This window comes from Panthera uncia, chromosome F2 (genome assembly GCF_023721935.1).
Source record: "Panthera uncia isolate 11264 chromosome F2, Puncia_PCG_1.0, whole genome shotgun sequence".
Taxonomy (NCBI): Eukaryota; Metazoa; Chordata; class Mammalia; order Carnivora; family Felidae; genus Panthera; species Panthera uncia.
The window spans coordinates 17,062,872-17,087,659 of NC_064812.1; the positions used below are offsets into that span (position 1 = coordinate 17,062,872).

The 24,788-nt window shown below is 51.4% G+C and overlaps 1 protein-coding gene across 1 annotated transcript in view; it reads right to left on the reverse strand.

Annotated features, from left to right (window-relative positions):
- ZHX2 (zinc fingers and homeoboxes 2) overlaps positions 1 to 24,788 on the reverse strand; it is a 162,171-nt gene that overhangs the window by 83,482 nt on the left and 53,901 nt on the right. The window contains exon 2 of the mRNA XM_049632944.1: positions 5,747 to 5,817. The gene's annotated coding sequence lies outside the window, so the exon portion shown is untranslated. The remainder of the gene's footprint in view (positions 1 to 5,746; positions 5,818 to 24,788) is intronic.

The window sequence follows — 24,788 nt, forward strand, 5'->3', positions numbered from 1 at the left end:
CTCAGAGGAAGCTTCAGGACTTGCTGAGTTTCAAGTGCTAAGGAGACAGCCCTGGCTGCCCAGGTCTCCAGGTGACAGCTCCCCAGGAGAGCCTATGCTGGCTGTCCCCCCTCCCCCCCAACCACAAGGCCTCCCCTCTGCTCCAAGCACTCTCAGCCCCATCCTCAGGAGGGAGAAGACGAGGCTGGACAAGGATGAGGACAGGGACCCACAGCACAGTCATCACACAGGCTCAGGGGAAAGAAGGGGAGGGAGGGTGAGGGGTCCATGCCCCTCCTCCCCTGCCTGTGGGGCAGTGGGCAGGCTGCTGGCCAGGCCTTCTCCTGGGGCAGGGAAGATGAGGCTTCTGGCAGGGGAGCAGGGCACGGGCTGCAGAGCGGTTCTGTTCCAGTCCAAGGAGAAGCACGAGACTGTCCACACCGGGGCCGGAGAAGGCGGGACAGATGCTCCAGGCACCAGAACAAAGGGCGCGCGCTTGCCCAGTGCCCCCTTAGAACCTCTGTTCTCAGCCAACAACCCAGGAGTCCTGACCAGCTCCCCTGGGCCTCCCAGGCCTGTTCCCCCACCCTGGGCTCCTGTGACTGGGGAGTATTGCCCCTCCGGCCACGTGGGTTCCTCTCCCTGCCTCTCACAGATTCAATGGGTCTTGATTTCTTTAAATGAGAACTTCTTTCTCCTGAAGATTCTCAGGGACTAAGGCCCAAACTGGAGTTCCATTTCCAATTTCCTACCCATTTTTAACAAGTAGATCCCCTCTTTGACACGCTCACACCCAAATTCACTTGGTATCAATTCGGCATTTTTCCACCTTTACTGTCCCGACTCTCCCTATGGAGGGAGCGGTATTTGGGTGTTGACACCTGCTGAATTAAAGGGAAGACAGGGGACATGGTCTAGTCATCCTCTAGGGAGACCTGCAACCACAGCCTTCACGCACGTGCCCGTCGGGACCCTTGGAGCATCAGCTCCTACACCCAGACGACCGAGAGCAACTCCAGTTGAAGGTTTAAGTGGACTTTCCCATTGAAAAATCATTGGAAATAAAAAGGAAGAGGCTCTGAAAAACAGGAGTCATTTGAAAAGTATGATACTATTTTAAAAAAATCTATCTGTAACAGCATTTTCTCGAACATATTGTAAGAAGAAAGCTATGCTTTCAGGGGACTATAGATAGGAGGTGGTACAGGGGAGAAGAAATAGCATTTTTTGACCAGCTTTTGTGTGCACGATCCTGCTAGGTCTCTTCTGCGTTTTTATCTCATTTACTCTCCCAAACAGCCCTATGGGGTGTATTATTTCCCCATTTTACAGATCAGGAAGCTCAGGGAAAATCTAGTTCTGGACTGTTTTGTCTCATCTTGTGCATATAATTCTGGAAAAACAGCTTATTCCTGGCTAGTGCAGCCAACTCTAATTCAAATTCTCTGGCAATTTGAAATAGAAGTCAAGCTGCCCATTGAATGGTTTTGTACCTCAAAAGCACTCTGCCTTTATCAGAGTTTCTTTTGGTGGTATCCATACTTTGCACACAAACAGAGTAGGTCGTGCCAGAAGTACAGGTCAGCTGCGCTCAGCCCTACGGTCAGACTTGCGAAGCACAGATCACTGTGGCCCCTGTACTGGGACCAGTGAACTACTTGCGAGTTCATTTCATTCCATTCACTGAAAGGTAACAAAGCTCCTGAATGTAGCAGACACCCAAAGATTAAGACTCTTCACTCACTCGGGTGGGTTCTAAAGTGGGCCAGATTAATGAGGTTTTGCTGTGCTGTGCCTCTCTGATGCAAACAAGGCTGTTGATATAAAACATGAAGCACGGGGTGGGGTGCGGGGCGGGGGGGAGTGCAGGCATGCCAAAAACTGCCACAGATGCTACTGTCCTCTGCCTGAGCAGACATCACTAATCCATTGCCCCACACCATTTCTTAGATAGTCCTCAGAATCCTTCTCAATATCCTGCCCCTGGCAGCCAAGACCAGTTGATCAGCATTGGCAGAAGATGAAATCTATTTACCATCCCTGACCTAGCCTGGTCACCTCATCTAAATAGAGGTGGCACAGAAGCTGAGAGAAGCTGTGTGACTGATGGAGCTCCCTCTTTGAAGCTGACCAGGAAAGCCCCTCCTCCCTGTATCCTTCCCACTAAAGGCAGAAGTAAAATTGAGGTCACTTGGCAAAATGTTAGACATCTTTGAAGATCCCCTAGGCACAGGGGCAGTGCTTGTGTGTTAAGTGATTCTGGCTCACTACGGTCCTACTATCCAGCTAGGATCACGGTGTGACAGGCAGGGGAGGCGAAAGGTGGGTCCCTGAGCAAGCCCATCCTGCAGTCCAGGTCTATTACTAAAGCCTGATAAATGTTTCAGGCAAATGCAATTTTTTTTAAGGTAAAAGCAACAGCAAAGAGTTTATTGAAAGGGAAAGCACACACTCAAGAAGGGAGTGCCAGCTCTGAGAGGGAGCCACCCCAGGAAGCCTGGGTCTCACCCACTTACTGGGACGTTAAAGGGAGCCGTTGAATGTTCACGGGAGGGATGGGGGATTTTTTCCTTTAATGTTGGAGGAGCTTTGAGGGACTTTGCACATACCTAGTTTTGGTCACTTGATGCATGTGTCCTGGCACTTGCCAGGAGTATACCGTGAATATCGAGTATACTCTGTGCCCTTGAGTGCCCCTGGTGGACGGGTCGTTCTCAGTCCTTTAAGGCACTTATGCGCATGTGTGGGTCTCAAAAAAAACAAAAACAAAAAACGAAAAAGGAGCCTGGGCATTTTATTCTTTAGTCAGGTCCCTAACTACTTGTAGGCCGAATGTTGCTTAATGCATGACATCCTGTTTTTTTATTGTTCCCTCATCCCTATTCTAACCTGCCTATAACACCATCACCCTGCCTCTCTGCACAGCTGGCTCTCCTTAGGGTCCCTGGCTCCCCACACCTGCATGACTCACACATGTAGCAGGCCCTCCTTTACCCATTTTGGAGATGCCGGACCCTCTCTGCCTGTGGCGCCCGGCCCACACCGGAACAAGCCGGATAGCATCCTGGGCCATTGTATCCTGCCTCAGACATGGTTTCAGAGGTGGCCGCTCGAAGGTGCCAGCAGCGCGCCCCCATTTAGCCTGACTGCCGACTCTAGTCTTCGGCAGTCAAGGCTGCCTCGGTGTCTCTTACAGGTGTGTACCCACACCAGCCCACAGGGGCCCTCCCTGGAAATGCCCTCCAGACTCTCCTAGGTCTGCTTTCAGGGCAAATATGGGCATTTTGTGGAGTCTGAGGCTGGAGTTAGGCAGATGCCAGCTACACCCAGTTCAGGCAAGTGCAAATTTTTATCTGGAACCTGCTACAGGTCCTGGTGTAGTGGGTGGTGCCTGTATCGTTCGGAGAACTGGTCTCCCAGTGGAGGCGGCGTCACCAGGGAGGGGACAGGGAACGGGCTTCGGCTGGGAGGCCTGAGATTATGCTACCCGAGCTCCCATCTTTAGTGGTTTTCTGTCCGCATCAACAGAATCTTTCTTTTGTACAGTGCTTTTCAAGTTGTTAAGACCATTTCTGCAAAAGAAGAAGGCTTGCACTGGGTTCCCTTTCACTGGGGGACAGGGAGGTCCGGAGACGTTGGACCACTTTCCAGGAGGGCCCCCAACAAGTAATAAATGGCTGAGCTGCCCTTGCCTTTGGAAGGGTGCCAGGACTACAATGTCCCATCAGAGGGAGAGCAGGAAAAATAGAGCCGCCTTGATCACCTCCTCACAGCATCACCGTCTTAGAGAGTGGGCTCAGGGGTGAGATTGCTTCCCTGTCCCCCCGCCCTCCAGCTGAGCCAGGTCTTCTGACTCCCAGCCCAGAGCTCTCTCCTCTGACTCATGCTGTCCCATCACTGAGCCTGCCCCAACACTGGACACTGTCCTGTCCCAACACTGAACCTTAATTCAGGGTCATGCCCCACATGTAGAACAAAAATAGGGCTCAGGGCTATTGGCACTTACTATGTCCTGGCCTATGGCCCAGCAGCTAGTGGAAGAGGCGAGATTTGAACCTGGGAAGATCGATTCCGGGGGCCCCGCTCCTCTTAACTAGACATCACCTCCCCGGGTGCCTCCTCGTTGTTTTCCCTTTCAGTCATCTGACAATCACTTACTGAGCACCTACTATGTGCCAGCTCCTGTGAATCAAAGAACACAGCCCCTGTCCTCAAAGCCCCACTCCTGTTTGAAGATTTGCCAAGGAAGCATCAAGCCATGGCTCAAAAGCATTGTTCAGCCCTCTGTTCCCATTGCTGGTCTTCAATACCCCCTCTCCACCGCCCCCAGCACCCCCCCACCCCCAGCGCTCAGGACTCAGCTGAACAGACAGCCTATGCACAGCGACTGTCAAACTCAATCTTATCCATGCTGTCAGTTTCTTAAAGAAAAACCCCATCTCTGGCCTCCCACTGCACCCTGCCCTCAGGGGCCCTTGATAAATATTTACAGCTGCAGCTGACCCAGGCCCAGGGGAAGAAGGCCCAGTGACAAAGCACAAAGGAAGCCTGGGGGCTCATTACTCAGACCTTCCCCTTCACAGTGGGTGTCCCTCGCACGTACTGTCCCCACCTGGGTCTGGGTGCAATTCTTCTCACGCTAGCTTGAGTCTGGGGTACTGGTCTTGCCAAAGTGCCCCACCCCCCTTAGGAAGCCACCCTCACTGTCCCCCCCCACAGCCTGGGGGACTGGGGGGGCTCCAGTGTCCCCCACGCCTTCTTTTCGGGTCTGTGTCGCCTGGATCAAAGCTCTAGATGGTGTGACTAGCCAGTCAGTCTTTCGGTGGTCCTGGCATGGGACAGGAGCCTCTGGCCAAAACCCCCATCACGCTTGGAGAGCTGCCCACCCCATCACGTTCACAACGTGCTGTGTGATATGTGTATCTGTCTGGTGGTAGTTCAGGTACAGCAGGGGCCGGTGGACAAGTCATAGAAGAGCTGAGGATCATCTCATCCAGCAACTTCCAAACAGTTTTACAGCAGAACCACACCAAACAGGTAGTGCTGAGAGAGTGCACACTCACAAGCCCCCTCACTCTCCCTAAGTCCGCTACCCCTCACCCTAGAACCCCTGGGGGTTCTAGGTCATCGTGGAACAGTCTGTAAAACACTAGTCAAAACCACTCCTTCCTTCAACACCGATGCTTCTGCAACCTGCACTTGAATTCTGCCAGTGACAGGGAACTCACTACTTCCAGTGGACACCTACGTCACCTTTGCATACCTCTTCTGGTAGGAATTTTTCCTTAAGTTGAGTCAACAGCTGCCCACTTTTCTTCAATGACAGCCCTTCGTATGTGCAAAGGTGGCTTTCTCACCTCACCTCCTCAGGTCTCCGCAGGACGATGGGTTACAAACTGGAGGGGACCAGGTAATGTCCTCTCTCTTCTAAGAATACCTCCCTAATCCTGGTTAAAGGCTCCCTGAAAACAATTCCAGGCCCAGGCCCTCAGGATGGTGCATCTGAGCAGAGAAAGGAAGCCCAGCCACCTACCTACACACTCTGTTTGCTTCTAGGGAGGGACTGGCAGGACCCCTCTGAATTGCGAGGGACTCACACCTAGCTTCTCTGTGCCATTTCCAGGTGCATCTGGAGGGAAACGGTTTGAAGCTGCAAAAGTCGGACGCCCTCAGGACAGGCTCCAGGACCGGCCGCCTGCACCCCCTGCTCATCCCCTTCCCCTTCTTGAAATCCAGCTGAGGTTGCATCCAACGCATTGTCACTCACCAGTCCCGGATTGCTTACATCCTGGGAATCTTGGTATGCTTGAACTCCAAGAGCAGCCAGTGTGTCAAGACCTACGAAGAGGAGAAACTCAGTGTTAAAAGCCGGGCCGACCACCTGGGGGTCCAACTCTCTTTCCAGGCGGGATGGAGGACTGGGAGACTGGGATGGAGACGGGGGTCGGGGGGGCGCGGGGAGAAAGGAAAGTAAATGATAAGGACAAAGCTGCTCGTGAAACCAACCTCAAAACCTCTGGGCTTTGTGGGGATGCTGAGAGGAGAGGGGAGAAACAAAAAGCCCCTCATCCTGGGTGAGTCAGCAGCTTGTTGGGAAGCAGGCCTTTTAGGAGGGGAAACCAAAAGCAGGATCGGATGGGGTGGGGTGGGGAGGTGTCCCGATCCTCACTCCGGCTCTCCTGGAGTCTTGGGTGTCTGCTCCTAGCAGCGGCTGGCTGGCCGTGGTTCCATTTTGATGAAGGTGAGGGGGAAGAGGCCTGGGCACAGGCCTCCAGTCAAAAAGGCACCGCAGTCCTTAAAGCAGAAGCCCCAAATGCGTATTTATATCCTGGGAGGCTCCTGCCAAGCGAACCCCGTGTGCTTTGAAAATTCCTCTGGAGAGCTGTAGCCGGAGGAATAAGGCGTGTGCCCGGCTCCGAGGCTGCGTTCCCAGCATGGCAAGTTGAGGCCTGAGCTCTAGAGGTTTCTGCAGCCGGCGGAGGCCCACCTGCGGCGCACGTGTGTGTGTGGAGCTGCGTGCTGATGAGCCGTGGAGGCCACTCTCCTCACTCCCCACACCCAGGCCGCCTCTAAAGCAAAACTTGTTTTTTCTTGTTTCCCTACGAATTCAGAGGTGAGCAGAGGTTTCTCTTATTCATCGATGCCTGTTTGCAAGGAAGAACCTTTTCACCGGGGAGAAAAAAGAATCTTCATGGCAATAGTTGCCGTCGTCCACCTGCTCTGTGTTCTTGTTCTTCAAGAGGGAAGTCGTGTCACCTGGGAGCTGGTGGAGAGAACAGCGTCGCAGACCCCACCCAGCCCTACAGCGTCAGAACCTGCCTCCCAACAAGCCTCTCGGGTGATCTCTGGGCATACTAAAGCCCGCCAGGTTCTCATCCATAATCTCGGAAGGAATAGTAATATCCGTCAGTAACCGTGGAAGGAAGGAAGTCATAGCCCATTCTCCAGGTGAGGAAACAGGCTCACGAGGCCACAACTCGCTTACTGCTGGTGACTGGTAGAGCTGAGCCAAGCCCGTGCTCGTGTGATTCCCAAGCCGGTGTTCCTTTCCACTGCGTGATCTCGTGATCTCGGGGAAGCAGAATGCGAGGGGGAAGGGATGGGCAGGCCCAGCCGGGTGGGAGGGCTGGGGAAGGGCAGTGGGGGGCCGGGGGATGACCTCAGGCCCCAGAGAGGGAGGGTCCTGGGTGTCCTGGAGAGCCTTCAGAGAGGGAGGCGTTGCATGCTGCACACTGATTTCCTCCTCCTCACTTTTTGTGAGGGCCCACAAAATTTCCCAGTTAAAGGTTCTGGGCCTTCTTCCTGCAGGAGAATTCAAGCTTCTGTGTTAATCCCAGCGATTAATTTATTTGGATAGCAGGGAGTTTGGGGCTCCTGCCCACTGCACTTAGAACTAACCATCCAGTGGAAGAAGGTCCCGGGAGACCAGCTAGCCTTAGTATTCCAGGCACTGACTTGTGGGAGGGACAATACTCTGTGAAGCCCATTTTAGTTTAGAAAGAGCTTTTTATCCATTAACTAATCGCTCAAAAGAACTTGGGAGAGGTGCCTGGGTGGCTCAGTCAGTTAAGCGGCCGACTTTGGCTCAGGTCATGATCTCAGAGCTCAAAGGCTCGTGAGTTCGAGCCCCGCTTCGGGCTCTGTGCTGACAGCTCAAAGCCTGGAGCCTGCTTCTGATTCTGTGTCTCTCTTTCTCTCTGCCCCTCCCCTGCTTGCACTCTGTCTCTCTCTCACAAAAATAAACATTAAAAAAAATTAAAAAAAAAAAAAAGAACTTGGGAGAGTGTCATCAGTGCTATTTTGCAGTTGAGGAAAATGAGGCACAGAGAGGTTAAGTGATTTTCCTGAGGTCACACAGCTTGTGGGCAGGCTGAGGTTGAGGTCCTCTGACGGCTCAGCTGCTCCTGATGGGGAAAGAGATCATGTCTGTCACAGGCTTATGATGCTCTCACTTAGTTTTGCCTAACTCCCCATGGCCTTGCTCTACACTCGGCTCACAGAAAGGGTTTGCTGAATAGACTCATGGACCAAGAAGAAAATGGTCCACAGCCCACACAGGGTGTGTGACTGTTACCTTTCTCCATGGAAACTGGCCAGCTGGCCTTCTTGGCTTATCAGGTAGTCACGTATTACACTATGTATCGTTCCTTCTAGTGCACTGGCTTCCATAAAGCAGATGAGCTCACACAGGTTATATAGGGGAAGGATGTCAACAAAATCTGGAGGTGGCAGCAGTTCACAGGCAAATGCTCCCAGTACACGAATGCCTTGCCCCAGTGACGCCAGCCGGATGCAAAGCACACCCCCCCCCCCCCCCCCTCGGGAAGCCTGAGTGAGCAAGGCAAGCCTGGAGGCCTCGCTGTCCAGTCGCCCTACGTGCTCCACACTCCTCCTCTCGGCTCAGCGTGGCCACATGCTGTCTTAGAAGCTCCTGTTGCTCGGGCCTCACGGATCTTTGTGCAAAGGCCAAGGGCTAGACCACCTGTCTCTGCTACCCTGTGGCAACAGCTGCAGCTGTCCTCACCTGGAACTTCTGACAGAGGCGTTGTCCCCTCCTGCCTTCGCAGCCTCAACCCTTCTCTAGCCCCTCCCATCAATCCCCCCTCTTCCTTTTTAAAATATAGCCCCTGTAGTGACTCGGGCCCTAAGTTACTGATTTTTTTTTTTAAATTCAAAATCTAGCATGCCCTTTGAACTGTGTTTGTTTCAATACTAGGATTGAGCTTTATTACAGAGTTGCATGGAGAGTGTCGGCTCTGCTGTCCCCCAACTGTCCCCCAAGGTGCTGCGATTTTTGAATTTTCAGTTATCATTACAATCATCCAGCTGAATGTAAGTTGCATTATAGGTACTAATATCTATATATAACGTATGCTATATATAGTTATTGAATATCGAACATGTCAATACTGAATACTGACTACATTAAACGTTTGATTAAGTCTTAAAAAACTTTTGTTTTAACGTTTATTCATTTTTTGAGAGGCAGAGAGAAACAGAGCATGAGCGGGGATGGGGCAGAGAGAGAGGGAGACACAGAATCCGAAGCAGGCTCCAGGCTCTGAGCTGTCAGCACAGAGCATGATGTGGGGCTAGAAATCACAAATCGTGAGATCGTGACCTGAGCTGAAGTCAGATTCTTAACTGACTGAGCCACCCAGGTGCCCCTTGGTTAACAGTCTATATTAAGTACCCATATATACCTGATTCTCTGCTAAGCAACAGATAGGCATAAAAAAAGAAGACCCAGTCCCTGCCTTTAGGAAATTCGCGGTATAAAAAAGGAGGAAGATAAAAAATAGACTGACCGTTGAGGGTCCAACTCTCGACTTTGGCTCAGGTCATGATCTCACGGTTCGTGAGATAGAGCCCCACGTCAGGCTCTGCATGGACACTGCAGAGCCTGCTTGGGATTCTTTGTCTCCTCTCTCTCTGCCCTCGCCAACACCACCACCCCCCCGCCGAAATAAAAAATAAACATTTAAAAAATCAATAATGGAGCGAGTCTGAGAAAGGACAATGTGACAGAGGTAGTATGGGGTGGGGGAAGAAGCTAATAGATGCCTCATTTGTCTCGGGATAAAGACCACACTCCTTACCCCAGGGCTTCCAAGGTCCAGATCGGCGCATCTCTCCCTGCCTCACCTCGCTCCAGTGTGTTCTGGGATCCCTGACTGCCGAGCTTCTTGAATCCGTCTACCATCCCTCAGGCAGCCACACGGCTACACTCAGTCTCTTCCTTCAATGCCCTGTCCTCCCCCTTCCCCTAATCAACCCCAACCTACCCTGTAGGACTGAGGGAGGCAACACAAAACGCTTAGAATCTTGTCAGCAGGTATGGTAGCTACTATTATTGCTGACACGATCCGTCTCCTCCGCTGGCCAGGTGATTCCTGAGCAGAGGGAAGCAGAGCAACTTGCAATGGGGCTGCACAGCGGATATTGCCAGAGCTGGGAGGGGTCTCCGTGAATCAGTCCTGTTTTCCCTGTTTACCCTCGGACCCAGCCTGCGAGACACCTGGTGCTAACCAGCATGGGGAACAGCGCTGGTCTAGGAGACAGGACTTCTGAGTCCGAGTCTCACACCCTTGTGCTGTGCCTTCACACCGAGGACTCGACTCCTTGGGACCCTGGATTCCTCACCAACCAAGTGGGGTTCTATCAGAACCTCCTCGTTGGGCCGCACCAGGGAACGAACACCTTGGTGCCGAGCACCGTTCCCGCATGAGGAAAACGGCAGCTCCCGTTAGGAGCATTATAAATGAATTAAAGGACGTTTCGATGTTCCTCAGCCTCGAAACGTGCACGTATTTCCAGTCTTCCTGGCTCAGGACTCCTTTCACCAGAAAGTGTTGGTCATATGGAGCAAAATCCCAATAAAGAAAAATCTGCCCATGGGATTTTCCCTCCAGCTCCCCTGCTCTTTCCCTTGTGGCCTACTTTAAGCCTCCTGGATTGCTAGACACCTGAAGGAGGAAAGGGGGGAGAAGCTACTTGAACCGTTTGTAGGAGAAAAACACCCCCCACCCTCCACGGTCACCCCCACTAACACAATTTATTCCATTCCATTTCTTCATTCGGCAAACATTTAGCAGATGAGTAAGAAACTCCAGGTCATCATGTCCTGCGGTGATGGCCTCATATTGAGGAGAGGGCAAGGAACCCATGCAATAAAGGGGAGGGGGTGATGGGCTCTGGCTGGGGCCAGTCCAGGCTGGACATGAGACCAAGGTCAAGTACAAAGAAGGTGGGAAGCTACAAGTCACTTCTGAGAAGCCATCATTCTGTAAGCTGGAAGTATAGTTTTAAGTTGCCTGTCTCTGCTCCAGAAAATGTTTCACCTTGATCACCAACAACAGCCTTTAATTCAAAAAGAGCATCACTAGTGAGTGACTAACGCAACGGCCGCTATTTCCTGAGTTCTTGTTCTGTGCCAGGTACTGAGCTGAGTCCTCCAGGGGCCGTCTCTCTCTCTCTCTCTCTCTCTCACGGCAACTCTGAGGAGCATGTATTCATGCACCCATTTTATAGATGGAAACCTGAATCTCAGAGTGATCAGATACACTGCCCCATGTCACAAGAGTTGAAAATCCAGCACTGGGGTTTTGAACTCTGGCCTGACTGGATAGTCCTTCCATTCCCCCCCACCCCCATACTGGCCTCTTAAACTTTGGCCCCATGGCTGGAGTTGCTGGCAAACTGGGCTACCTCTCCCCCAAGTCCAACCTACTCTTCTACTAAGACCCCCACGAGTACAGAGAATGCTGAGTTCATAACCTCCCTGTGGTGTGTGGGTGCAGCTTGACGTCTTGAATGAGAACACTGAATTCTGCTCTAGAATGGATCTGTATTTGTTTCCAAATATTTCCTCTTCAAAACTGTTAAGCACAATGAACACTCGAGGAAGATGTGCCCAGCACCGGGCAGGGCACAGTCTGTTTTGCTTACTACTGTCCTCACTCTTCCAACAATGGGCACTATGGACCAGGGCTGGGGAGGTAAGGTGAGCCCTTGCAATGGGGCTGGAGATAAAGACTTCAAAGACATTATTGTGCCAACGAAGCACATGGCAATGGCAGCAAGAGCACCAGGAGAGGCACACGGGAGTATAGCAGAGGGGGGCACATCTGAAAGGCGAAGAGGGGAAGGAAGACGAAAAAGCTGGAGAAGGGTGCGTGTGGAGCCCTGCTGGACACAGATACCGGAAGCGGGCTGGAGTGGCCATAGCCAAGCAGGCCAGAGAAACAGCAAGGGCCAGACTTTTCAGAGCCCTGCAGGCATTTCAAGAAGTCGGGTCCTTATACCTGTGAGTGATGGGATTCTCCATGCCTGCCGTACCTGGCACGTGGTGGCCCTCAAAAGTAGCTGCCGAATGGACAGTGGAATCCTGTTTACCCCGGGGTCCCCTTCACATCCTCCAGCAATCTGAGAGGCATTGCCTGGGACCCTGCCATCTTTACAAAGGACAACCACAGGGCAATCGGATTTGTGTAGGGAAAAATTGTACCCGGGAACCTGGCCTGAGCCTCGAGGCTTTGGGGAACCCTGGCTCAGGTGGCTCCTGGCAGATGTTTGGGGATGAATACACCTTTGATTACAGCTCATGTTTCAGAGGGAAAAACACAGCTCCCTGGTGATCGGGATTCTATGAAAATGAGCCCTTGCAAAAGAGAGGAAAGTGAGCTAGAAACACAAGCCCTCTGGGTGGGCGGTGGTTTCTTTATTTAAAATAAACAACAACAGCAAAGAGGATCAGCCTGAATGAGAAGCAGGTTCTTGATAATCCCTAACTGCAGGACTTAAAAGCAAGTGGCAGAAGGTGGCTGAAGAGACTGGTCTGCAGGAAGGTTGTACCTGGTTATGATATGCAGATACGATCTCCAAGAACGAGTGTGTCTGCCTCCCTCCCTGGTGGGAAACAGCTCCTATCCAGCTCCTAGGGACATTAACCCTGATAGGGAGACGGAAAGACCCAGTTTAGGATATGGTTTCTAACATTTAAGAGTTCTGTGTCCATAGACAAATGTTTTACCTTCTCCGAGCCTTAGTTTTGTCATCCATATAATGGATATGATGGGGATTAGATGGTATTACGAATATAGGGTGCTGGGGTTTGAACCCATGTGTCTGAATACAATTGTTCCATTTTCTCCCACACTGCCTCTTGAAGTGAAGACCTGTTTCTTCCCCTCCCATCACGGTTATCTGGCACATAATAGGTGCCTAATAAATGCTGGTTCTGCTTCTCCTCTCTTCCCCACCATATTTAGCACAAATCTGGGTATCCAGGAGGTGCTTAATAAACCCATGCAAATTAGACCTTCCTCTGTGAAACACAGTGGCTGAGAATACAGAAGGAAGGAAAAGGCAGTTAGCTGTGTTTTTTCTCTACTGCATCCTGTTTCAAGCCCTTTATTAAATTCTTAAGTATTACTTGCCTTCAGGGTCAAAATAAAATTTCCACAGATTTCCACTTTGCACTCATAAATGATTCTTGCTAAACTCTTTTTCTTTAAAAAAAATTTTTTTATGTGTGTGTGAGAGAGCATAAATGTACTGACTCATAGCTGGAAAAACTCTCCCTAACACATTCCAAATTTGTGGAGTCACATGAATTGAATAAAAGCGCTTAATGTAGCTGTTAGTCCTAGGCTGGCGAGCAGTTACGCTAGCTTCGGGGCCCCATCCCTCCCTCCCCGCTCCTACTCCAGGGACCTGGGGAGGTTCTACAATGGGTACCAAATACCCGAAAGCAGGTTCAGTGACTGCAAGGATTAAAAAGGATTTGGCACCTTATCTAAATCCAAACTTGAACTCTGCAAGGCTGTGCTATATTCCAAAACATCAAATAAAAATTTGCATAGAGGGCCACTGAAATTTAACAACTTCATTTATTGACGAAAGTCTATGCAGGGCACTGTACCTGCACAGCCACCCTGGTTGGTGGGGTGGTTACAGTCAGCCTCCTTTTACAAGTGAGGAAACTGAGGTACAAAAGTGTTAGTAACTTGCCCAAGGTCTCACAGTGTGCAGATGGCAAAGCTAAGATTCAACCCACTGTAGTTCTAGAACAGATGCTCTTACACGCCCAGCCATTCATTCTGAAAGGAAAGAACCCTTCTGCAATGAAGAAAGAAAACTCCATTTATTCCACAATTATCTACCCAACACTCAGAATACAAACACCGCACCAGATGTCCAAGGGAGGCTGGTGGTAGGCAATTTGGTTACTGATTTCAGTGAGTTGGAAATTGCATAGAAGAGCTATGATGTATGCACAAATAATCACAACAAAAGTAAGTGAAAATGCCAATGGCAGGATTATAAGGTGGCGTGCATGGGGAAGGAAGGCTGGGGAAGGTGACAGCTCTGGCTGGAGTGATCTGCCAGAGGGCTTCCTGGCGGAGGTGTTATTGAAGCTGGATTGAAGGATGTGTAGGATTCAGACAGGAGGTGGCCAGACGAGGCCCTGCCTGCTTAATACTGGTGAGAACACACAGATGTTCCCATCTTGGTTCTGATTCGAGACCTACCACCCCCCAGGTGGGAACATCTTTCTTGGAGTAGCTGAAAACCTCTGTCTGGCAGGCGGGAAGCACAGGTAGAAAGAACAGAGGGAAAGAGGTGTCCAGGGTGAGGGAGACTGAGGAGAGAAGGCCGGGCATTGGAGAAAGGGTGCAGATCTGGCCAGAGCAGGAGCTCCGGTCCCACCTTCAACTGGGTTGACTCCGAGCAAACCCCTTCTCTTGGGCTTCAGTTTCTTTTATCTATACGGAGGAAAACGAAGGAAGTGTCTGAATACTGCAGCTGGGCGGAACCTTGGAGAGCTCCCAATTTATCCTATTGCTTGGTAGACCAGAGAACTGAGGGCCAGAGAAGCTCTATTAGTCGAAGTCCTTGCATTTGAATCCATGTTGGTGGGATGGGGACTCAGGGGCACCTCTCCCCATATAAATGCTCTTCCTGCATCCACACAAGGGGCATGCGGGCCTGCTTGAGGAGGCCGGCTGTGGGAGGGGAGACAGAGACCCCAAATGGGCCTCAGCTAGTCCACTGGCCTCGCTGAGGCTCTGACTCTTCCGGGGGAGCCCTGGAAGGCTTGGCTGTGGACCCCGGAAGGTGCAGCCCCAGGCCTCCAGCCTGGGCCCTGCCCACGGCATATCCTCCACTCTCAGCTGTGGCTGGCACCTATATCCTCAGAGGGCCCCCTCCCCCGACGCTCAGGAAGTTTCCAGGAAACCATGACCAGTGCTCTGTGGCCATGGTTTTCTCTGACAAGATGCGCATCTGGTCGTGACTCACAAAGCTGGATTTCTGCCCAGGGCCTTACATCTTGAGTGGGGAGCTAATTCTCTCGAACTGACAACCTGCCCAGCCCGCCGTGACAACGGAGGCCGCCGCTGCCCTTGTCAGCCCACACTGAGGTCACCCAATGGCGCCCTGGGCATTTCTTTTAGACCTGGCGCTGGCCGGGGAAGTCTTCGAGGGTCCCTCTCAGATGCCAGGCTCTTTAGCCAAACTCCCCCTTCTCTGGAATGCTGGCCTCCCTCCCCACGCACCCTCCCCTCTGCACCAACAGAGGGGGAGGCCTTCCTGACCACTCCAGCCTTCGCTGAGCTGCCCTCCTCTGAAGGCCCAGTTCAGGGGGGCACTATACCCTGAAGGGCTGGGCAGAGGTCTTGTGTCCCCACAAGCGAGGTGGACTCCGAAGGTGGGGCCACACGCAAGAATAAACACAACAATCACAGCAAGCATTAACAGCTCATGCAGGCACCGAGCGTATCCACCTGCAGTCTGTGTGCGTCCTCTTCCCGCGACTGGAATACTCCGACCTGAGTCTCTGTGTGGCCGTCAGCTTCTTGACAAAGTCACCTCCCCAGGTGCCCTTATTTTACCACCTGTTTTATTTCCTCACGGCCCATGCCCTGTCCTCAAATGACTGACCTGTTGGTTATCTGATCACATATTCACTTATTATCTGGCTCGTCCAGTAAGTGTGAGAACCAGGGATCTGCTTATCTTGCTCACCACCCGATTCCCAGCACCTGGCAGGGCGGCCAGAACAGAGCTGTGCTCCGTGAGTGTTCCCCGAACTCACACAGGGGTGCTGTCGGGCACTGTGGATATGCATTAATCTCAATCCTCCGGCCCTGTGTGGTTCGTGTCGTGGCCCCATTTTACAGTGAGGAATCTGAGGCCCTGTAGGCTAAGTCACTTGGAGAATAAGTGTCAGAGTTAGGTTTCAAACTTGAAATTCTCTGATTTGAAAGCCCATGCTTTTGACCACTGGACGGTCCTGCTTGCCTTCAGTGTTTCCAGAATCCCCATAGTAAGGACACAGGAAACACTCATGGACCAAATGATCTGGAATGCCATGCGTTAGGGACTGAATGTTTATGCCTGTCTCCCCCAAATTCATATGTTGAAGTCCTGACCCCTAGTGGGACGGAGGCCATTTGGAGTTGGGGGCCTCTAAGGGAGGTTAAATGAGGTCATTAACAATGGGGTCCTCATCCCACAGAACTAGGGTCCTTGTAAGAAGAGACACCTGAGAGCTTGCTCTCTCTCTTTCTGTATCATGCACTGAGGAAAGGCCACGTGAGGACACAGCAGGAAGTGGCTGTCTGCAAGTGAGGAAGGGGGTCCTCACCAGAAACAGAATGGGCTGGAACCGTGATCTTGGACCTCCAGCCTTCAGAACTGTGAGAAAATAAATATCTGTTGTTTAAGCCACCCTGCCTGTGGTACTTTGTTATGGCAGTCTGGTATAATACATAATATAATAATGGTATAATATACCATACATAGAATATACCAAACTGCAAACTGCCAGGTTTAGGAAAGTAAATCCTTTCTTCCTCCCTCCCTGACTCCCTCATTTAAGCACTGACAATGTAGAAAATCCTGAGGGGCTCCCAGGAGTCTCACAGTTGTGGCTCAGGTTTCAAATACCCACAAAGTTGTTTTGTTGGGCTGGCTGGCATGGTGTTTTTAAAAACAATGAGGAATCAGGGGTGCCTGGGTGGCTCAGTAGGTTAAGTGTCTGACTGAGCTCAGGTCATGCTCTCACCATTTATGGGTTCGAGCCCTGCATTGGGCTTGTGCTGACAGCCCGGAGCCTGCTTGGGATTCTCTCTCTCTGGCTCTGCCTCCCTCCTCAAAATAAATAAAAACTTAAAACAACAACAACAACAACAAGGAATCAGAATGCCCTTTGGCGGGGCACGAATTCGCCACTCTTTCCATAAGCCATACTGCTCCTTGCTGTCCTATGTCCCTCAGATCCACAGGCTGCATTAGTTGTGGGAGACACCCTGTGAGCTATGCCAGAATGGAGAGAGGTACAGGGTGCCCTGGGACACAGTGACGCTTGGGTGGGGAGAAGGGGACAGAAGATGGAGGGTCTGCATGAAGGAGGCTTCGTGAAGAAGGTGGCTTTGGCCCGCTCTCTTAGGAATGGGTGGGAAATCACCAGTCAGAAATGGGAGGGAGTGGGAATTCCAGGGAGGGGAACAGAGGAGTGAGGTCCCGAGGAAGGGCATGGCCTGAGCAGAGAGCTGCAGGTGGCTGAGAGTGGATGCCAGTGAGGACAGTGGAGCTAGCGTGTGGGATAGACGGGCAGAGGCCGGGGAGTGGGGGCCCTACACACCATGCCAAGGAGACTGGACATCGTCCATGACCACGAGTCCCCCAGGGGAGGGGGGAAGGGACATCAGACAACCTGGGTTAACACATAGGGATGCTGGGGTTACCACTTCCTAGCTGTGTGACTGTATGCAAGGGTCAGCTTGGGGCTATGTGGCCTCAGGCACCTCATCTATAAAATGGGCATCACAGGGTTACATCTCAGAGGGGTACTGTGGGGAGTAGAAGCAAACAAAATGCGACAGCCCCCGGCATAGTTCCTGACACACCGGAGGCACTAAATAAAGGACAGCTGTCTTCATGATGGGTATTTATTACCAATGTAGTGGTGGCAACAGTGTGGGAGGTGGCTGGAAGCGATCAAAGGTATTTGCGTACAGTAAGGTAGGAAAAACCCCGAGGAAGGACCCAGGAAATACTCGTAGGAGGGCAGGAGGAGGGAAACGTGACCTTGAGATCTGTTTTCTCAACCTGTCTCTGTCTGTTTCCTCATCTGTAAAATGGGACTCTCCCCGCCTGTCCACACAGGGTTTCTGTGTGAATTAAACAAGAAAAGAGATGTGAGGCCGAGTCGACCATAAGAGTTTCGTTTTCCTTTTCCCACACACAGGGGAAAGCCGTCTGGGCGCAGATACGCACCTGTGTGTTCTTATGTCCGCAAACCGTCAAGGCAAGAAAAGTAGCAAATGACGGGACAGCAAGACGCGAGCCGGGACCTGACAGACAGGAGCCCACATCTTGCACCTTCCCTTGTGATCTCCTTGCTTCGGCCCTGCTTCCAGCCCTGCTCGCCTACATCTTCTGCGTTCACACCAGTGACTCAAAACGACTACCAGCTTCTCCACCTCAAAGTATAGATATTTCAAGCTGGCAACATGAGTGGATGCATTCCCCCATAATTTACAGATGAAGCTGAGTCACAAAAGAGAGTTGGTTAAAACTCACCCTCAGGAGACAGACGGCCTGAGGCCACATCCCGGCTCTGCCATTTATTAGCTGGGTGACTTTGGCCGAGTTACTTAACATCTCTGTGTCTCTGTGATGGGGATTAACTGGGGTTATTAAGAGTGCTTACTCCCAAGAGTGGTTAGGGGAATGAAATGAGTCAATAAGTATAAAGCTTGGAATGTGCCTAGCACCTGGGGGAAGAGCTGCTGTTATGATTCAAGGCCCCAGGGTGTTTTTAGCAGTAGAGTTGGAAGTATGCTCTTTGCACGGCCCCACGCCAAGATATTTTATCCTAATCAATATGCTATGTTCACCGATGGCAGAAAAACGGACTGAACTGTTTTGGAAGAAAGGACACCTTTATGCATGCATGCCCCATTTCTAGAACATTCTAGACCACCCACGTAGGACAGTAGTAGACGAGAACCACGATACTTCACAGACACCTTTCTTACCACTTCACATTATATCATCCAGGGAGGCAGCCAAAAATGGTTCTCAAAATTAAAAAAATTAAACAAGAAGGTGACCCAAAGCAATGTGGAGCGATCTGTTCGGCTAGGGCTCGGCTACTGCCTGTCATCCTGCTTCCTCCACATAGCACGTTTTCACTTTCAAAGGCCTTTCACCTAGTCTTTCATGTCTGCCTCATGACAGATGGTGATTCAGAAAGTCGGTTCTGGAGTAAGGCTAGTTAGCTCGGATCTTGCTGATATCACTCCCCATGGGGAGAGGGGACATTTATTTACTCTCTCTGTACCTCCAACAAGTGAGGGTAGAACAACACCATCGTTGGTGGTTGTTGGGAGATACTAGGTCATGCATACAGAGCCAAAGCCTGGCCGGTAAGATCCCCTCATCCCAGAAATGTTTACCACGTGCCTCACATGTGCCCGGGCTGGGGATTCAGCAGGGCTTGATCACCCTCCCTCCTCTCATGGAGTTGAGCGTAATGAGGAGAGCAGACCATTCAACAAGCAAATAAACGTATAGTGCCAAGCACACTGTGTGCTTTAAAGAAAAACCAGGGTAAGGGAACGGAGATGGATGGGGTGCTAGTTTAGCTACGACCCTGTGGTGGTCAGGGAAGACCCTTTGAGGGAGTGACTTTGAAGCAGAACCTGAGTGAAACAAGGGAGGAAAGTACAGACCACTGGGAAGGAGTGTTCTAGGCTAAGCGAACGGCCTGTGCAAATGCCAGTGCGTGTCTGCGTGTGTGCGTGTGTGTGTGTGTGCTCCAGGCTGAGCCAGAGAGCCAGGGGGCAGAGGGCAGGTGATCATGGGGGGGCCTTGGGGTTGCCATGAGGGCTTTGGCCGCTGCTCTGAGAAGGGGGGACGAGTGGAGGGCTGGGGGCAGGCAATTGACAGGATCTGACCCATCATTTGGAAAAGCAGCTGTGGGGAGAGGAGACAGTTGTGGGGTGTGTGCAGGAAGTGGAGGGAGGGCGGGGGGAGGGGCAGCCAGTGGCACTGCCATGGTCCACTCGAGAGGGGACGGGGGCTTGGACTGGGGGGCGGCGGTTGACGTGGCAAGAAGCAGCACCACCCAGGGGTCTGCGAGCACGTGCTCACGTGTAACTCTAGAGGGGCCATTTGCATCCACCAAAATGGGGCGGGTGCCCCTTGGAGGGTGCAACGTGGTGCTCCCCGAAGTCAACAGTGGATTGGTGAGGATTATGAGAAGAGCAAATGGTGAGTGTTTGTGGGCATTGGCTGAAGGACTTTAGTCATTCATAGTGGGTTGAATTGTGCCCTGCTCCCAAAATAATAGGTTCATGTCCTTGCCCCCAGAACCTGTGAACGTGACCTTATTTGGGAAGAGTCTTTGCATGTGTGATTAAGTTAAGGATCTCAAGAGAAGATCACCCTGGATTATCTAGATGGGCCCTAATCCAATGACAAGTGTCTTCATAAGACACCCAGAAGAGAGACACACAGACAGAAGAGAAGGTGATGCGAAGACGGAGGCAGCCACAAGGAACGTCAACGGCCTCTAGAAGCTGGAAGAAGCAAGGAAAAAATTTGTCCTAGAGCTTCTAGAGGAAGCATGGCCCAGCTGACACTTGATTCATGAACTCCAGAACTGTGAGAGATGAAATTTCTGTTGTGTTAAACCACCAAGTTTGTGGTCATTTGTTACAGCAACCACAGGAAGTGAATACGACAAGCAAAACCAGGCCCAGAGAGGTGAAGTAACTTGCCCAAAGTCACACAGCAATCGAGGAGCAGAGCTGGAAATGCCTGGCTCCAGAGCCGCTCACTCTGTAGGCAGGTATTGTTATCCCCGTGTTTTCCAATGAGGAAGTGGAGATCAGAGCCACAGGGATGTGCCAGGAACAGAGCTGGTGAATGGCAGCACCAGGCTCCCTGGGGCCTCTAGCAGGGGGGACAGATGCCTTTCCCGCCCTTGACCCCCACGTCCCCACTTTGCAAAACCCCAGAATGGCCCTTGTCCAGCCTCTCCACTGCTTCCTGGCAGCCACCACATGACCCGGGGCTTTGCTGGGAATTCTGTCCAATCTGGTGACTTCACGTCACAGCCTCTGGGTCCCCCCATGCACACGGCCACGAAGAGATCCTGGGTTGGAGGGGGCGGGTAGTGGCCTCAGTAAACAGGTTTCAGCTGTGCCTCAGGATTCATAACAATCACTCAGGAACTGCAGCCAGTCGGGTTACTAAACCTGCCTCTTCTCCCGTGATATGCACACTGAAAGTCTCTTGGCTCCCACCCTACCCCGGGCCACTAGGAGGATAGGGAAAGAAGGGTGCTGGGGGCAGGTGCACAGGCCACTCCTGAGCCTCCGCCAGCAGGCCAACATCGGTCTCTGAAGAAACAGACGTTGTCCATTTCCTCTTCCTCTGATGCCCAGGAAAATATTTTATTGGACAAAACCCAAATATTGGGGATCTAGGGAAAACACCCTCCCAACCTCCACCCGCCCTTGCCTTGTCAAATTTTCATCATTTTAACAGAGATCAACGGCGGGGCCTGTGGACAGAGCCCACGTCTCTTCCCACACAAAACCGTGTTGTTAGAACACTTAATGAGGAGAGGTCAGTTAATTTTGGGGGTGGGGTGGGAATCGGGGCGGGGGGGAGGTGTTCTCTTTATGAAGAATAAAATAATTAAATTCAGGTCAGTGGAGGGAGTCACTGGGCTGAAACAAATTTGGGGGCCCTGTGAGGGACGGCAAGAGGCAAAGGAATGAGCATTATATCTGCTTCAAAGCAGGATTGTCTTTTTCGGGGTGGCTGGGTCTGCAGGCTCCCCTCCCAAGGCACACATGTACACAAATATACACAAATACAACGACACACGCACTCTGGCCAGGAGATAATGAGGTTTCACCCAAAGGCTCACTCACTTGTTCATTCCTCTTTGTGGACAAACTGTAACCACACTCACAGAACTGACTCAGCCCAAAGTGAACCTTTGTTTCCACAGGATCCCCGTGGCAGACCTTTCCTATCGATCTCAGGGACATGACCCTTGCTTAAGACACCTTTGGAAGCCCTTTTCTGGAGCTGTCTTCACTGTCAGGTTGTAGGCAAAAAGCAAACTGGGCACATTATGGTATAACTGTCCCTTACTCTCAACACCTGTCCCCTACCTCCCCAGCTATATTTCTAAGGTAAGTCACATTCCTGGTTCCACAGATAGGACAGGTGGAACCACCTTCAAAGGACACTGATTTGCCAAGCTCAAGGCTCAGAATGCTTGGATGAGCTCACCACCCATTGGCAAAGGTGGGTTGTAGGGATGATTGCGGTGATTGTTTCAGAAGTCAGTCGTATGATGTCATGGCACCTGCTCTTGGCTTGGCCCTGGGCCAGGAACACCGGGCAGTGAGAGTCACCAGGTACAAGACAAGACAAGGCCTCCCTCTGTCTCCATCTACTCAACGGGGGGGGGGGGGGGGGGGGGGGGGCAGGGGGAGCCAAGACTTACATGTGAGGAGTCACGTGGGGCAGATGAGGTCATGTGCCCTTCCATGGTGCCCATGGTGGCCCTCCTGCAGAAGCCCTTTGGAGAAGAGTGCCGGGAGGGTGGAGGTCAGGGGAGGAGGAGGTGGTGGAGGCGGGGCTTGTGCTCTACCTCCCAGAATGGGAAGGGGCAAAAGATGATGGACAGAGGGGGAGCCCCTGGGGCGGGAGGCAGTGGAGAGAGGACAGGCTCTCGGGTGGCCTGCTCCCAGACCTCAGGTAGAAAACTGATTTGCAAGGGAGACAGGTGGCGATTGCTGGCCGGCCGAAAAGGAGCATTTCATAGGGACCCAGCCCTGGCAGCAGCCTTCCCGTCCACCTGAAGATCACTTTGGAACATAGATTCCTTTTGAGAGCAGCATCCGGGAATATCGCAGAGCGCACGGGAGCCGATTCCACTACTGGGTACATCATAGCCTCGTTGTGCCTGGGTCTGTCTATCTAGAAACTAACCATAAAAACAACAGCTAACGTTCATGCGCCAGGCCCTGTTCTGAGTGCCTTAACTCTTTTAATTTAACACTATTACTATTATTATTATTTTGCATGCTCTTGGGTACCACATTCCTTGGCTTCTCAAACAGAGCCAAACAAACTCACCATGTATCTTAGCTCAGAGATTTTTCCTGAGGCTAAAATAACAAGGTCTTTTAATTAAATGGAAGTCTACAAAAGCTTGTTATTGTTGTTGATATTATTGTAATTTTACCAGGCTTCATCTATTTGGAAGCCACCACGGGGTAAAGGTTATTTAAGGCCTGAGCACAACATAAAAAAAAAAAAAAAAAAAAAGAATCACTTTCAAACGTTAGCTGAGGAAAGATCCCGTGGAGATTGGCGAAAGAAAAAGTTACCGAAAGCCTGAAACATTAGAAGGTAGGACATTGGGGTTTTTTGTTTGTTTCTTGTATCGGGCCCAATGTTCTGAGAAGGGGTCATGAATGGCTCCCTGGTTCCCTGGCGGCTGAAGGAACATGGAGCCTTGCCAGGGGCAGCATTCTTTACAGACAGGCTGCTGGGGATGGGCCTGAGCTCACCCTGCTCACTGAAAGCATTTATTCAACATCCAGGAGCAAGTGAATACGACCAGCTCTTTGCCATCAGAGGACCAAGTGTTTGGGGAAATACATCCTCCTTCCCAAAATAAATGCAAATGGATCTCCCGATTCCCCGCCCCCCACCTCAGAAACCTGTTCCTCTGCAGATGCCCCATCAGATCACCAGCCGCCCAACGACCCACCAGGGAGTTGGGGGCCATCCTTGCTTCTCCCCTCTCCGTTAGCATCCATATCTAGTCCACCGGAAGGCTGGCTCCTGGCCTCCATCTCCAACCCATCCACTTCTCTTTCTCTTGCAAGCATCACATCTCTCGCCTGAACTTCCACAGCCACCTCCCGAGTGGCCTCCCTGTTTCCACTTTTGCTCTTTCTCCACCCCCCCCCCCCACCAAGATGTCATCTGAAAACGTGGACCACATTGCAACACTGTCCTGCTTAAACCTTCGAAGGTTTGAACTCAGAACTACTCACATTCCTTTCCTAAGTCCTACAAGGCCTGGGAGGATGTGGCTGCTGTCTGTCTTTCCTACTCACATGACGGCTCTCCTCCTGAGACCCCGTTCTCCCGCTTGCAGGTTGGGTGAGATGATATCTACCTTCCAGGCCGGCTGTGAGGCCGCTGGGGCATGGGGATTATAAAAAAGTGCTTTGTAAACTAGAAAGTGCAGCATAATGTAACCTCTCTCCCATTGACAATTGGGCTTTTGTGTTTTTACTCCTGTTTTCATGGTGTCCAGTTCTGTTGTATCGGTATCCTTTTATTATTTGCAATTTTATATCCTTTTCAGATACAAGGATATTTATGCGCACAAGGTAGCATTGAAAAGTACCACGGGAGCATCTCAGTATTGCAGAGATAACAGCTCAGCTATGGAGTGCTTAACACTTGGACAATATTTGTTCTTCCCTGGGTAGAAAATTAGAGCTTTAACTATGCAGCCAGATTGCTGGAGGCCTAGTGAGATCTCATTTACATGATAAACCAGTCAATTCCCTTACGAAAATGATACCGCAATCACGTGATCTTCAGTATCCCTCCAACATTTGCAATAGTGGCAGATTAATGTTTATTGGGCCGCTACTTTGTGTCCGTCCCCGTCCCGGTATTAAGCACTTTTTATCCTTCTCCGCTGTGAAGGTGAAGCCTCACTTCAATGTAATGGGCTATTACTATGGTCCAGATGAGGAAGCTGAAGCTCAGAGAGGTTAAGTGACCTGCCCAAGGTCACACTGCTAGTGAGAAACAGAGTTCTGATCCTCTGGCTGTTTTAATAGCCCATGTTCTCCAATTTCACCTATGTGTGTTTGGGGGCAACAGGACCAGGGAACGTGTCTATCTGTGGGAGGGGAACAGGGGAACTAGGGGGCTGGGGGTTGAGGCAAGTACAAGGCCACAAACCCACGGATGCCAGAGAGCTCAGGCAGTGGATTCTCCCCGACTAGAAGCTTTACTCCTTCATGTCTTAGAAAATACGTTGCTGAGTAAGATGATGCCCAATGGATTTCCCGCTGATCAGTGAAAGAGAGTAATTCTCCTGTGAAGAGCAGTCACTGCCTTTTTCTATTTAAACCAAGAGATGTGTCTGTGTGTGTGAGAGAGACCGACAGACCGAAACAGAGAGTCACTCACACACACACACACACACACACACACACACACACACACACACACAC